The following is a 15,649-nucleotide window of genomic DNA, read 5'->3' as shown; positions in this document are numbered from 1 at the left end:
AAAGAAGAAACCGGTAGGTAGTAGGAAAAAAACTCCACGTTCTACCAAAATCAAGGGATAAGGCACAGAACCATGTGGTATTTAAGCATTTACTCTGCGGTAAACGCACACAGATTCACATTAGTGCTTTGTAATCTTACAGAGAATTCAAAACACGCCTACATGTTTGCATTGCAGTCCCACACAGAGCTCGCCAAGAATCCATATGGCAGTCCAGCGAATGGATTTTATGTGTGTGACTTTTTCCAGATGTGCCGAGATACTTTGCAGGGTATTTTCAGGCTGTTAAACATTTCCTGAGCACTGCCTGGCCCAGATCCCCCCTCTGTCTTTTTTAAAATTATTTTTCTATAAACCTGCATCAGCAAACCCTGACACTTCTCTTCCCTGCACTTTTAACTATTTAGGGAATATGGCCCTAATTCCTCTGATCGTTGTCCCGATTGGTAAGAGTTCACACACTAATGATGCACAGAGTTTTGGACTTGTGCTATTATCCACAATAAAGGGACAGTTCAGATCTTGTCTGTCATATTTTACCTTTGCCTTTCCTTACAGCACAAGTTATTCATTCGTTTGTCTTTGCCCCATAAGTCCAAAGCCAAGCCGCCGCGCAGGGAAGAAAATGGAGAAGGAAGGCTTGCGTCAAGCATTCAACAGGCCTGTAGGCCAAAATTATTTTCAGCTGTGAGCCAAGTGGGGGTCACATGTTTGAGGAGAAACATCAACCACTTCTTTTTCCCTTCTTCCCTCCCCAACTGATTATTTTTTCTTTCCACAAATGTAACACAGAACGCAAGAACAGAGATGTAGCATGGAAAAAGACTGAAAACAAGGACTATGAAAAATGTGTAATACCCTCTAGATGTTTTATTAACATGTTAAAAATGTGTTGTTTTATTGTTTTTTTTCCCCCAGTGTTGAGATCAGAGATATAGGAAGGAAGGACTGATGGATGGCAGTGGGTTGGGGGTGTCCTTAGGGTTAGCATGTCTCCAAGAGAAAGGGAAGATGGGAAAAACGGACAAGAGGGACAGGCCTTGTCAAAACTTAAGAGGAAAGTGAATAATGCAAAGAATAATAAAAGTATATTGTTGCAGTGAAAAGTGCAGGCTTTTAGGATGTCCTGTCATTATTTAGAAACCTTCAGTCCAAACAGAAAAAGCATTTCAGTGGCGCATCTCAGTTTCTTTCAAAGGTCATTTTCACACGTTTCCTGACTTTCTGTCATCATCAACATATCTCCAACCTGACAGGAAATGACAATTATATATGCAGGTTTTCAAATTCGACATCAGAAGGTCTTCAGCATCCCGTTACTCAGGAAACTTTTTTAAAATGGGGGGACAATAGGCTTTTGTCTCCTTGAGCTATTAGCAACGATTGTTAACACCAACCCCCCAGAGCAACATGTCCATCATAACAATACAGAGGCCGAGGGAAGCCATCTGCCGAGGGCAAGAAAACCATCATGGGAAACTGGGACCTCAGGACCTCTACCTGTCCCATCCAGCCCCTTCAAACTGCCCTGTGAGGTGTGACAGGAAATGGAAGCAGTATTATTATTATTATTATTATTATTATTATTATTATTAACAGCAGCGGGATGGATGGGAAAGCAGCTGAAAATATCTTAGAATCTCAATTACTTTCTAATATTAAACTTTTTTCTGATTGTAATCCAAGGAAATATTTCAGTTTATAACACAAGTTAAATTCAAGAAATCTCATGTTGCCTCTAGAGTTGTTGGTGAGACTGAGATGAATTAACTCACAGCCTCAAATGGAAGAAAAACTCAAATTTTGGCTCACTATAAAAAGGAAAGAAAGGTCAAAGTGAAGGCCTTAATGTCAATAATGACAAACTAAGCCCTAAGATAGTTTCAACCAGTACTAGGAAATACAAAGATTACACTATTTTTTGGAAGTCGTCTATGTTTTTCCACCTGAATTAGGACTATTTTCCACCGCTGATTCAAAAAATGACATCCATTTTTCTCAATCAGGTCAGGTTTTTATTTTAATTGGATTTAGATAAATCCAATCTTCTGACTAAATTGATGACATTTTTGTGACATTATTAGCTCATTTCCGTTAATATTTCTCATCCAGAAAAGGTTTTAGGAGAAAATGTTTTCAAACAGCATCTCAGCTGCATCTGTCGCCTAACATCTCCATCACGCCTTTACAAAATGTTTATGTACCCTTGGTGTCTGTAAGACAGATATCTAAATATTCCTCAAGCCTCATCTTCCTACACATTTGGTGCTGCATCTTGTGTGAATTAATCTCCTGCTAAGAAAATTGCAAAATGTTTTGGGACACATCCAAATCACTGATGGTACATATGCAGTGCTCCTAAGCACAAACACAAAGAATTTAGATAAATGCTACTCGAATGCCACTGCAATGATTGGATAGTAATGTGACTTAATCTCATGCTACACTATGCATGCACTTTGTCTGCATGCAATGATGAAAATTCACTCACGCTGAATGCACAAAACCACTGACGATGCAGTGGATGTGGCCTTATTTTCTAATTTATTTAACTAATAATTAATTGACCATTGTTTGTGTATAACACATTGAACATTTCGTAGTCTGCAGTAGTCATCACAAAACCTATGCAAAGAAAAAAATGTAATGATTACATCATCACAAAGTGTTTATTTTAACCCATCATGCCAATATAGATAGCGTTATTCTGTGGCAGCTCTTGATGTCCTATTAAATGCACTTTATTTCTTCAAACTAGGCCTCATGTAAAATATGTTCATAAACATTGGAGAAAAACTTATTTTAAATGTTTTTAAAACCTCTTCTTTTTCTTACTGCGCTCCCTCACAAGCTGCCAGAGTGAGTCATTTTGGAAACGATTCCACAAGTAACACTGTCTGTTTTAGAAAATAAATTAAGCTAACATTAGATTACCAATATAATGAAGGGAAACAGTCAAAGATTATAGACTTAAATTCAAGTTAGTATGTACAGAATGAAAGCTAGTACAAAAGAAACTTTTCAAAAGAAAATTGACTTGTTAGCATTGCTACCAAGTCAATTTTCCCATTGTTATCAGTTGCACAGTTAGCCTTTTTTAGTTGCTCAGAAAGCAAAGACTCCTAGTCTTGCAGGAGTGTTTTGCAGCTGAAGAGGAATCACCTTCATCACACTGGATGCAGGTGGTGCTATTTGTGTGTTTAATCATCAGCTTCCAGATGCTGTCAGTGAGCTGCTGGGCGGGCTGGTGTTGCAGGGCTCCGGAGGCCTGCCTGCCCGCCTGCCTGCATCTTCCCTACAGCTGCTTCTCATAAAGACTTCTCCCCTCCCCTCTGTCGCTCTCCTTCCCCTGCAGAAAGAGCTAACACCGTTACATCATCTTCATTCTTTGCTTGTTTGCTCTGAAACTTCTCCACTTTCCCCACCTTGTCATTTCTAAATGCCTAAAAAGGACAMAGTTTCTGACAGACCTCCCCAACCCCCACCGCCACAACGAACGTCGTGGAGTTTTCCTAAAGTCAGAAATCAACCAAAAAMTGTCTCAGAACTTCTTGCTATTATCAACGGTTGGTAGAGGATAAGTAAAGCATCACTCTCGGCAAACATAATAGCTCGAAATGTGGCTCACGTTAACGTGATGAATTTCTGTTTCTGTCTTTCTTTCTGCACSCAGGCTCAGTGAGGACCCCATCTCCAACAGAATGTGGCTGAGTGCAGCTTATATTCCAAAAGCCTCATCTGTAATCAATTTAACACACTGCTGCACACTTAGCCTAGCTCCTTCTAGAAGGGCCAACTTGGCTGTTCTCTCTATCCCACCCTTCTCTCTTTTATTTTCCACTTTAGTTTTTTCCTCCTTCATTGCTATTTGGTTACAAAGTTGTGGGGAGACCATGCTAATAGAGGAATAAGGATGAGCCATAGGGAGGTAAAAGGATAACGTGGAATCCTTTGCTTCTTTGTATTGGTTGTCCTGAGCCGATCTGAGATTTTCTGCAAATCTAGAGGACAGATAGTTGATTCAAAGCTAATTTTATCACGTTACTACAACAAATTTCAATGCCGTTTACATATATTTTGAGTAAGACATAGTTGAAGTGGAAGGAGTATGATCTACTGGTTTTATTATTGGCAACATATTGCATAGACATTTGCAGGTCAACAGACAAGTCAGGGATAAAGTTGTGAAGAAGTTTAAAGCAGGATTAGATTATAATGCTATCAATTGATTAAAAAATGTAATCATATTCATCACATTCTAGCACTGTATGCAATCAYGATTAATAACTATGCTTGACTTTGTAAGCTAGATAAGTAAATACGCATACTTTCAAAAATCGTTTAAGAAAATATTTTAGTGTCTCAAACCGAAAATGTCTGCATGTTCCGTTTTGCAATTTTAATATTCAGGAATATCTAAAAGAAGTCTAATTTTTTTTTTCAAATGCTAATTTAGAAATGGATAAAGGATAATTAATCATTACAATACACATGCTGTCTTGGTTTTATCCAAATTTCTTTTGTGGTGTTTTTTTTTAAAGTTAAATTTGCCACAGAGCACATCACTTTGACTCTCCTCGCTCATTTTTTCACTCGGTTTGAGACACTGGATTGTTGACCACCGTACAACAGCGCTCAACATGTTKTTTGAAGTAACCCTCTGCAGGAAATAGGCTTTTAGGCCACTCATCTGCATTACAAAATATTAACATGTTAAACTTTCTAGATTAATCACATGCATTAATGTCGACAGCCCTAGTTATAAAACAATATTGCAGGCTTTGAATGTCTTTAGGATGAGGGTTGTCTAATGTCTAATCCATCATCCAAATTGTATGTTGAATTTTTTTTCTGCTTTTTCTTCTTTTAAAGTTTTTTTTGCCTCTAGTGGCCTTTATTTGATAGTGAATTGATAGGAAAGTGGGTAATGRCAGAGGGGGTCAGACAAGGTCATCAGGCCGGGACTCAAACCAGTGACACTGAGGATTAAGGCCGCCGTATGTGGGTTGGGCTTAACCCTTGCAACACAACAGTAYCCCATGGTCCAATTATACACATACAATTGCACCAAACTGATAGGCTTAACAACACGATTTGGCTTAACAACAATAAGTGGCAGGTCAATGTAATACACTTCCATCCCACTCACTGTGCAACACAGGATATGAAAACATGCAGCACAGCCAAACACAGTCGAACATCCAGCAAAGGCTACAATAGAATGGTTTAGATCAAAGTTCAATGTTTGCCACCCAATCTGCCTATGCTATTTTTTGCAAAGAATATGTAATTRTTTCTAGACATATTCCAAAAGACCTGCAGCTGTGACTGCAGCAAAAAGGAGCTGAATACAAATSGAGGCCACACCTTCAAGATTTTCATGTTATTTTTGTTAGCTTAACAATAAAATGTAAAACTGTGCATCAGTCTCCTTCCTTTTATCATTTATGTGTTGCTTTCCATTTAATCTAATCTAATCTAATCTAATCTAATCTAATCTAATCTAATCTAATCTAATCTAATCTAATCTAATCTAATCTAATTTAATTTAGTCACATAAAATCCCAAGAAAACCCAGTGAAGTTTGTGGTTGGAATATGACAAATTGTGAAAAAGTTAGAGGCATATGAAAACCTCACCAAGGCACTGTATATTACCACTTAGAACTTGTTGGAAAACAACATACTTCCTTCCAGAAGAAGCAAAGAAATGTTAAAGGAACTGTAGAGAGGGAGAGGAACAAGCAAATGAAGAAGAGAATTGTAGCGTTCCTTCATGYTGTCCTTCTCTCTGTTTTCGTCTTTGTGTCATGCTCAGGGCCCCCGCTGCTTTCCCAAGYTGATTTCATTGCAAGGCCTTGGACTCGAGCCAAGCACGCYAACTCTACGGCCATGCGTGCGTGCTCAAATCTGTGTAGGAAACTTTTCATGTACGTGGCTGTCATACACAATCTGTCACAAGTCTGGAAATTACATTTCACCATCGCACACTTTCTATGTACAASCCGTCTCATGTTCACTCCAATGCTGTCTAAACTCCTCGTCCTCATTGTTGCGTTCCCTTCTCCCCCAATCCCCCCCCCCCACTCACCATTCCTTTATTGTAAAAAATAGGACGGACGTGAGACAGTACTGAAACTGGTACAGACATGAGGCCAAACAGGAACCGAAGGGGGATACCGCAAACAATTATTTCTCACAGCACATTTCTCTGCTTATCAAGCAATTCCAAATATAACACATACATCCCATTGTTACATTTCCAATCCCACACTTAGCAGTGCTTATTATTGTCTTGGTAATTTACATCAGGGACCTCTGACAGTCTGTGTGTCTGATGACAGAACCACTGGGGGGGAAGGGGGGTACTGGAAGTACACTGATGAATATTACTTTAAATGACGTCTCAAAAAGTTTGGTTTCAAACCTCTATTGAAAAAAAGTTTTTTAACCAGCTCAAAATGTTTTGGTGATTTTAACTTTTCTATTATTATTATTTATTGTTATTATTATTATTACTACACTGACAAATGAGACCTGAAAGCTATGTTTTTCTTTTTGTCCATATTTCTAAGTTTGACTGATTTCTTGATCAGAGCTGTCCAATTCTGTCAACAGGAGTGGGCAGCTTTTTAAATTATGCCAGAAGCTTTTAAATGACATTTATCTGGGTTGAAAGTAGATATTTAAGCCTATATTTGTGATTTTGACCATGTGTTGATCAATGATGATTCAGTGCACGAGTTTTAAGTCAATTTTCTTGAAAGTAGTCTGACCATCGCTTTCTATAAAAAGATCAGTTTGAATGCATCGTTAAAGACASCACATGACATTCATGTCCATGGTGAGTGAAAGCAAACTTCTCACTGCAACTGTAAAATGCCGCAGTTTTTACAAATGCATGGTTAACATGGCCGCCAGCGGAAGGAAGCTCCGGACACAGTCGGCATTGTCCTTTCCTACTCCTTTCACCCGTCAAAAGTTTACAAATGACCAATCCTCAAGGTTTAGGTCAAGGCTTTTATTGTAAAAGATTTCAGACTCCATTGGTGTTTATTCCCTTAGTCTTAGTTCAAAAAACAAATCTGGGAAACCTTTCAACAATGCTGCCTTGTTGAAAGCCAAAAAATCCTTGTTAAACATCATCTAAAAGGGTGGCAAGTCAGCCAATTAGAGGAATTACTGCATACAAAAGTTTTTTTTCCAGCAAACAATTGACAACACARCACATTAAAATTGGCTCAATGAGGTGGGTGAATAACAAAAGCACAAGACAGGGAACAAAAGAACACAACACCGATGAAAAGGGGATATAGTGGTGAAGTACCAGAAGTATCCAGAAAGTCTCTGTAAACTGGTCTCTGTCATTCTGCTCAAATGGGAAAGAGTGTCTTGTTTCCTCCTTGTATAGAGGTGGAGCATCTGTCGGCCGTGGACTTGTCAGTCCATTCTCACAACAGATACAGAGCACCCCTCAGCAGAGCTCCTGACTCATGCAGAATCTGCTCTCAATTACCCTGCTGGCTCCACACAACAATGTGCGCTGCCAATTCATTCCAGGACACGTTTTCAATAAACTGCTCTCACTTTGGCCCACATCAGCCTGTTTAACACTGCTTCTGTTATGTGCAAAGAGCCACGTTTGTTTCCCCTCATATCTGAAAGATGAGTGCAGCTCCAGCCAACGACCGAGACCTTCATAAGATTTATTTTTTTCTGCCCAATAACCATTGAACATACACGGCATCCCCACAAGCGGGTATAAGCGGGACAGCCTACTTTGGCCACATTTTAAACAAATCTTTGACATCCTTTTTTGGCAGAACCTGGGGTACTAAGTGTACAGTTTTTGTCTTGGGTAGAGAACTGACATCAAATCAATTAAACAAAGCATAACATTTTTGAAATCTATTTTAAAACATGATCATGTCAATTCAACATTAAAATTGATGTTTGCGTTTCAGTTTCACCAAGGCTGTAAGCTTAGTAGTCGTACGTGAAGACCTTATTTCTACCTTACTTATTGGATTTCTACAATAGTCTGTTTAATTTCAAAAGTTGAGATTTTTCTAAAGCCACGGTGTAAATGCAGGTTTCAGAAAAACTTAATACTTCAATTGAAGACATTGTCACTGTTGTTTGTCAGATGAGAAGCCCCGCCACATGCTAGCATTTGAGTTTGGAAAGCCTCCTTGCAGTCACCCTAATCATAGCTCCATCCTAAGATTCAAGTCGGGACTCTGGCTGGGCAGCTACATTAATATTACCTCAAAATGAAACATGTAGGTTAAATTAAAAGATTACTCCAAGGCTAAATCTGCAATAACTTTGGGCTTACTAGCAAATGCAAGGTCGCGGCAGGTCTCAAACCTCTAAGATAGCGTCTATAATGATTGGGGAAAATAACGGGTAGCAATTTTTTAACCTAACCATAAAACCCTAAAAGCTTAAGTCTGACGAAAGTGAGCTCAAATATTTCTGCAGCCATAAACTGGCTACTTCAACATACAAACATTAACTTCAGGGGTCTAGATCAAGTTTCACCTCCAAGCCATGGTCTCTGAGTTAAACTCCAATTTCAAAACCCTCCTCTCTTCATCTCTTTCCGGATTTTGTTACCCCTTCCTGGTATATATTTAAAGGATTCCAATAGAGAATTCCCARCAGAGCTCCACTGTCTCATCCAAGCTTCCCTGCTCCTCTGTATGCTTGCACAGACATATTTTCATAATTCACCCTCCAGTCCTCGGGGGATCTAAACAAGGCGAGAGCTTGGGAAAGTGCTCTTCCGGAGCGTAAACTCAAGAGATGACGCTACTGATATCCACACACCCCTTGACTGAAAGCTGTGAGCCAGGGTTAAGGCCACCACTGGACAAATATGAGTAAAACAGAGTCTTTTGTTTGGTTTCCCCTCACACAAATCATACTAAACCAATGTAAAGAATTTACTTTAGAATAATAAAATGTATTCTTTAATAAAAATTAAAGTTATTATCTGACAAAACATAACATCTGAAGCAAAAATATTTCTAAAGAAGAAAGAATTACAAGTACAACTCAGAGAAAACACATCACCAGCAACACCACTGCTTTCCCTGCTCTAAATTTTAAACAAGACAGTGTTTAAATGTGATTTGTTATAATCCAGCCTCCTCTGTGTCTGCAGTGCATCTGGGGCATCTACTTATTATGTTGTTAAACTTGGATGAACTTAAAGATGCAGAATTGTTTTAATTGCCATTTTCCAAGAGATCCTTAAATTGACAGGTAAACGTCATTCTTTTCGCTTACAGTCATGTCTGCAAGAGGGCACAAAATAATGGAAAAGTGGAGGAAGGAGAGAAGGCTGCAACTCTATGTGACTTCTAGCAGGATGGTAATCACTAAGATAGTAAAAAAATAATATTAAGTTCAACTGTAAGTTAACAGGAATAGCTGGGGCCTAATCATCTTCTGTTTTAGGTTAAGTATGTTAACCATGCTGTGTCTATTAAAATGCCGCCTAGTGAAAATAAAACCAAACAACTTAATTGTAAGAACAAAKGAGGAGGTACAAAGGAGGAGGTACAGGAGACTCTTGCGGGCTCTATGCAGACTTTAGTTCAATCATATAGAATTAAACAGTTAAGGGTTAGTGTCAAAACCTTGTATCATAAGTTACTGATGGCACGAGCATGTATTTTGTGGTGAAAAAACAGCTACTTTCGTTGTGAAACATACATCACTGTAGTGACAGAAAGCTGCTGTATGAATATGCACAGGATTCATTCATTCAACTGATGCATTCCAGTGTTTGAGTAGTACATATTTGGTTGAATTTTTAAATTTAATGCCATTCTTTATATGACAAAGCCCAACTGTGTACAGGCAACATTGATCAGCACTGTTTTGGAGTGAATGTTTTAGGAGACATTTAAATTATGTCAAAAAGAGTCCGAGCATTTCACCCTCAAAGGCAAGACCGTGGTGACTGTTGTGTCTGAGCGAAAATGTGAATTGGGTTGAGACAAATGTCTCTTTTCGTAGTGACTCCTTACCTTTACTTTTTCCCTCAAATTTAACTGAACGGACAAACTGAAGCTGCAATGGACTGGTGACTTGTCCATTGTTTGGTTGGCGTTGGTTTACCACCCTAAGCCTAACAATATACATTGAAAAGTGTTAATATAAATTAGTCCAACATTGCAATGTGATAGCATGCAGAAGTAATGTGTGATTTCGTTTGACTCTGGGTTTTGGATGTACAAGATTTAACCAYGCGAGTGCTTGAGAGGAGGGGGCGAGACCTATTTTTGATCATGACAAAATCCATAACCCACTAACAATATTACACACTAAACACCCCCATCATAACAAGAGGAATTCATGGACCATAACCACAAGAAGCATTCCTTCAGGGTATATCTCTGTGGTAACAGCAGCAGCAGCAGCAGCTCTGGGACAGCAGAAGGTTGGCCTTTTTGAGTAGCAGGCTGCTGGGAACGGTGTCCGTTAAAAACAGGMTGTAAAACCTCCCAGCCCCCAAACTCTGAGGTCCATCACCATTCTGAGCCGAAAACAATAAGCAGTAAAACGCATCAATCCGTATTAGAGATGTGCCGATCAGGTTTTTTCCTGCCGATACCGATCACCCAGGAGGGCCGATCACCGATACCAATCACCGATACCAATCACCGATACCGATCACATAATTATTATTTTTTTAATCATAAGCACTACGGTTACATTATGTGGAAAAAGGAACCATGAATTCACCTTAATTTAGATAAAAGCTTTTAAATAGCTTTTTCCAAGAAAAAGACAAAACAAAACAGGCATTGTGCAAATTGTACTGCTATCGGTAATACTATCTTTAACAGACTGAAAACATATGAAGGCTCTGAAGAGGCTAAATAATGCAAAAAGYCAAAATAAAACCTCTCAACATTGCCAAAAGATTCAAGTATAAAACTTWAYATTCAAAGGCAAATACAGGTTCCATTACAATAAACAATCCTGAGTTACTGAATGAAAACTTCCTGATAGCATGGCAGCTAGCTGATTACTGCTAGTTCTGATTGGCTGTTTCTGACTGAGCGGGATAATTATGCAGAGCAGGGAGGAGATCGATTATTTTTTCAGAGATTATCTGTCTCATGTTAGGACAGCGAAAGTTTTAATACGTATGTAAAATGTATTTTTTTAAGTTAGATGCTGCAGCTTTAAACAGAGGTTCGGTGTGAGAGTCACTACCAGGTGGAGCAGAAGCGGCGCTCCGTCTGTCAAATATTACTACCTGTATTGCGTAGCAGCGGTTCAACAGCGAGAACAGAACTAGCGTCTTACATCGCAGCTCGAAGACTTAAATAATTTTGCGGGTTATTTGTTTAGCTTTCTGACCGTCATGCTAATCCGGATGAGTATTTGTAGCTGTGCGCTGCTTTACCTGCTATCTGATTGTCTTTTTTACAGCAGTGAGCCTGATGTAGCCAAACTCAGTCACCAGCCTGATGTAGCCAAACTCAGAGACCAGTCGCATTTCGACTGAGCGGTCAAAATGCATCAATGTGCATCAATTTTCCACCGCAACACGCAAACTTCCCCATTCACTCAGTGCGATATAGCTCCACATCACTTAGGATTTGTTGCTGCGCGCTTGCGCAGTGTGAAGGAAAGAGGAGACCAGCTGCACAGGCAGGCTGCGAAATGAGATGCAGGTGATCGGTTTGTGTGATCGGCAACAAGAGATCACGGCGATCACCGATCATACATTTTTCACGGAAATCGGCCAATTGTGATCGGTGGCCGATCGATCGGCACACCTCTAACCCGTATACGCCACAACAGATACATTTACACAAGAACTTTCTATGAATACACATGGATATCAGCATGGTTCTAACTTTGTAGGTCTGTGAAAGTGATTCACGTTATGGCTACAATTTCACATGTAATTAGAGTTACTGTTATCAAGCCAAATTATTGGTCACACCAATCACTTATGAATACGATCTCCATTTGCAAAACAAAAAAAGATCCCAAATTGAGAAACAACATGATAAAAAGCATTTGTTGTAGAATTTTCTTCTGATAAGATACAGTATTCTGTTATTTGTGGATATGGGTTTAGCTGGTGCTTATGCAAACAATCTTGAGACATGCTGTATTCAGTGTGCAACAAAAATATAAAGGTTTTTGTTTAAACATAAAAAACAATAAATAAAGCCTGAGAAAATGTGGAAATTATATGCAGTATGTAAGGCTGATCCTGAAAGGAACACAGAAAAAGAAACCCAGAAATCGTGTCAAGAATAGAAAGTAATTTTCTACAACGGCATACAGTGACTTGCAAAAAGTATTAACACTCCTTGAACTTCTTCAGATTATTTTTTCATGTCACAATCTAAAACTTCAATGTATATTGGAATTTTATGTAACAGAAAACAAAGATAACAGTGTTTCACAAGTTTCTTACTTCTTCCTACTCCTTTTCGAGCATGTTAAGATTATTGTAGTACAAAAAAATKTGTCTTTTGCATTCCTTGTTGATGTGTGATTTTATACTTCTGTCATGTTTGAAATAAATAAATATAATAAAATAGTGCCAATGGCCAGACACAATAGTGAAGTGGAAGGAATTGGTTTTTTATCATTATCATTATTTTTAACAAGTAAAAATCTGGATGTTCATTTCAGGCTGAATGGTTARCATAAAAGTATTGCCATAGATAATATTAGGTCTGGACTTTGACTGGGCCAGTTTAACACATTATCTTGCTAGGCTTGATGTCCTGCTGGAAAGTAAACCTCTTACCCAGACTGAAATCTTTTTGTAGCCTTTAACAGCTTTTCTTCCAATATTGCGCTTAATGTAGCTTCATCCACCCGTCCATAAGCTCTGACCAGCTTTCTTGTTCCAGTTGAACAAACGGATTACCACAGCACAATGCTCCCCCTACCATGTTTCACTGTGGGATGTGCTGGCAAAACATTTTATAATTACCAGCACCAGAGCAAAAAAATCCCACCAACATCTTTCTCAGACCTTCATTTTTTAAAATATTTTAAAAGTTATGTATAATTTTGTCTGGTAAAAGAAAAAAAAATCACAGTTTGTGGCTGCAATGCGACAAAATATGGAAACCATTAAGAGGCATGAACGCCACATTGCTGAAGAAAGTTTACCTCTGACCTTGACTCCAAATGCAAATAGTTAACCCAATCAGTCAGAAGAGTGGGTGTATGATAGTAACACCGGTACTCGACACGGGGGCACATATAAACACAGAGTGGGTTCAGAGGACAGGATAAGAGCCCAGCCTTTACAGTCCTCCAGAYCAGTAGACAAACCGTCACCATCTCTTTATCTCAAGCTCTATAAACCTTCTCCGTAACTCCAGAGAGTCAGCTTGTCTCTGTTCAATAAAATCTCACTCCTACTTTGCTAGGTAAATAAAAGGCAGGATCAGGCAGAGACGGAGGATTAGAGGACCAAAGGAATTTTGATCTGTGATCTGCTTCAGCTGTTCATTTGTCTAATTATGAATATAAAGGAGAAAATATGGTACAGAAGATTGTGCTCCTAAATGAAATAGTTTTTTAATCACCTTCTGATAAAACAAACCAAACACACAAGRATGGATGTGTTTGAGCACAAAATATGATCATCAACTACAAAACAACATTCAAAAACCCTTGTGAAGATGCTGGTTGAATGCTGGGAAAGGTATGTCATTTTCTAGATTAAACAAGTCCAGTACCCATCTGGGCTCATGGAAGAAGCATTTACTTCAAAAGTATCCCGAAAAGCCAGATTGAACACTCTGCGATTGGTCTAAAACTGAAGTGTTCAGGCATAATAATCATTGTAACATAAGGAGCAAAAAAGGGGAGGCTTTAAGTAGATTGAAAAATACTTATAGTTATCAAAATTGGTATGAATGGAGGTTCTTTTCACGACATAAAAAGTCAGATACAAAACCACCAAAAGTAGCAACGGAGAAAAATTAACTGGCGCTTTTCGAAAGTAATATAATGCTACTAACAGTTTATTTTAAAAAAGAAYGAGAAAGTGTTTGTGAGTTTTAGAAGTAGTTACGAAAGCAATGCGAGTTTTAATGGGGAAAAACTCACTCAAAACATCTGCTTGTTCCATTTTCTCTTGAGAAATCCTCAGAAGTCGAGCCTGTTTACAATGACAACTCCACAAACTCCATTAGCAGACAATGTTTACTCTTAATCTGTTCTGTGTGAACATTTAAACCTCTTTTTTTTTAATGGTCTTTTTGGCCAAGTTGTTGCTTTTTTAGATTTTTAACAGAGACACATTGATAATTACTGTTGTGCTTTTTTTTTTTTGACAAGAGCTGTAATTTTCTGTATTGTAGAGATTAAACGTAATCCCTCTGGCAGAGGTTTTTTCAGTATCAAAACATCCTGACAACACATTTTTTTTACCCTTTCAGCCCTCTTTGACTGGAGAGATTTTTTTTTATGGACAGCCACCTGTAGGTGAACTCCTGCTTCCTCCCTGAGGAGGTTTCCATCCAGGCAAGCCCTTTCAAAACAATACAAGCAATGCATGAAGAGGTGCTTTTGTTCGCATGGAGGAATGCTCATATCTCTATCATAACATCATTATATGCCTGCACTTGGTGCAATCACAAACAGCTCAGTGAGAAGCAAGTGAGTCTGTTTTGAGCCCCCAGTGTAAGTTTTAAGAAAGTCTTAAAGAAGGAAAAAAATCAGACTGGAAGAAACAAAGCTAAAATAAAGAGAGGAAACCAGCTTATAGCATTTTTCCATTAGCATTGCTTGAGGGAAGCATAGACCCACATTCTTTACACAGATAAAGGAAGCCTGACACAATCAAGGTCAGGCGCAAGCAATTACACTAGCACTGCTGAGTAGAAGGTAGAGATGCACACCAGCATAACCTTTAAGAAACAAGCCTTTGTACAACTGTAAGAAAACGTTTTTTTCTTACTTTTTCTGGATTTAAAAAAAACTGTGACAAATAAAATCTTTTAGATTTCACTATACCTTTCTGAGCTGGTTGAGCCCCGATGAAGCTCTCTCGGTGTAGCTATTCATTTTGTGAAACCCGATCCCGCAGAGAAGAGCATCCACTTGCATGGCTCCTTTTCTTCCAAACCAACTAGCTTTTCCACCCCCTCTCTCCTCTCTTCCTCCGTTCCAGCGCCCCTACCCCTGCCTCTGACTTCTCTCGCTCTGCATAGCTCCTTCCCGAACCTCCCACAAAGCCACAGCTTAGGAAGCACAAAAAAAAAAAAAAGTTTGGGAAAAGTGGGGAGCGGAGTGAAGGGACTCCCTCTTCTCCCGTCCAGCCTCGAGGCTAAAACGGTTCGCGGCTCCGTCTGCGCGCGCTCACAGTCCTATCCATAAATGACACTGATTTTCTTCTCTACCCCTCTGAAACTTTTCCCACCCCTCTTCCCTCAAGCCACCCCCTTCCTCCTAACTTCTCTCTCTCTCCTCCCTCTCCATTTTCCATCATCACCGCCCCCCACCTAGCTAAGCCCCCCCACCGCTAAGCTAATCTGCAGCTGGCCGGGTGATTGGAGCTCCGGTTACCTGGGAAACCAATTGTCCCGTTCGGTAAAAGAAAGACGGGGAAACGGAGCAGGAAGGGAAAAGGYTTAAAGAGC

At 39.2% G+C, this 15,649-nt stretch overlaps 1 protein-coding gene across 2 annotated transcripts in view; it reads right to left on the bottom strand.

Annotated features, from left to right (window-relative positions):
- Nucleotides 1-15,442, bottom strand: part of si:dkey-82f1.1 (DENN domain-containing protein 2A) — a 40,081-nt gene extending 24,639 nt beyond the window's left edge. For both annotated transcript variants that reach the window (XM_008432762.2, XM_008432763.2), the window contains exon 1: nucleotides 15,024-15,442. The gene's annotated coding sequence lies outside the window, so the exon portion shown is untranslated. The remainder of the gene's footprint in view (nucleotides 1-15,023) is intronic.
- Nucleotides 15,443-15,649: the final 207 nt, after the last annotated feature.

Source organism: Poecilia reticulata, linkage group LG16 (assembly GCF_000633615.1).
Source record: "Poecilia reticulata strain Guanapo linkage group LG16, Guppy_female_1.0+MT, whole genome shotgun sequence".
Taxonomy (NCBI): domain Eukaryota; kingdom Metazoa; phylum Chordata; class Actinopteri; order Cyprinodontiformes; family Poeciliidae; genus Poecilia; species Poecilia reticulata.
The sequence above is the reverse complement of the archived record's forward strand: the minus strand, read 5'-3'. Positions and strand labels throughout refer to the sequence as shown.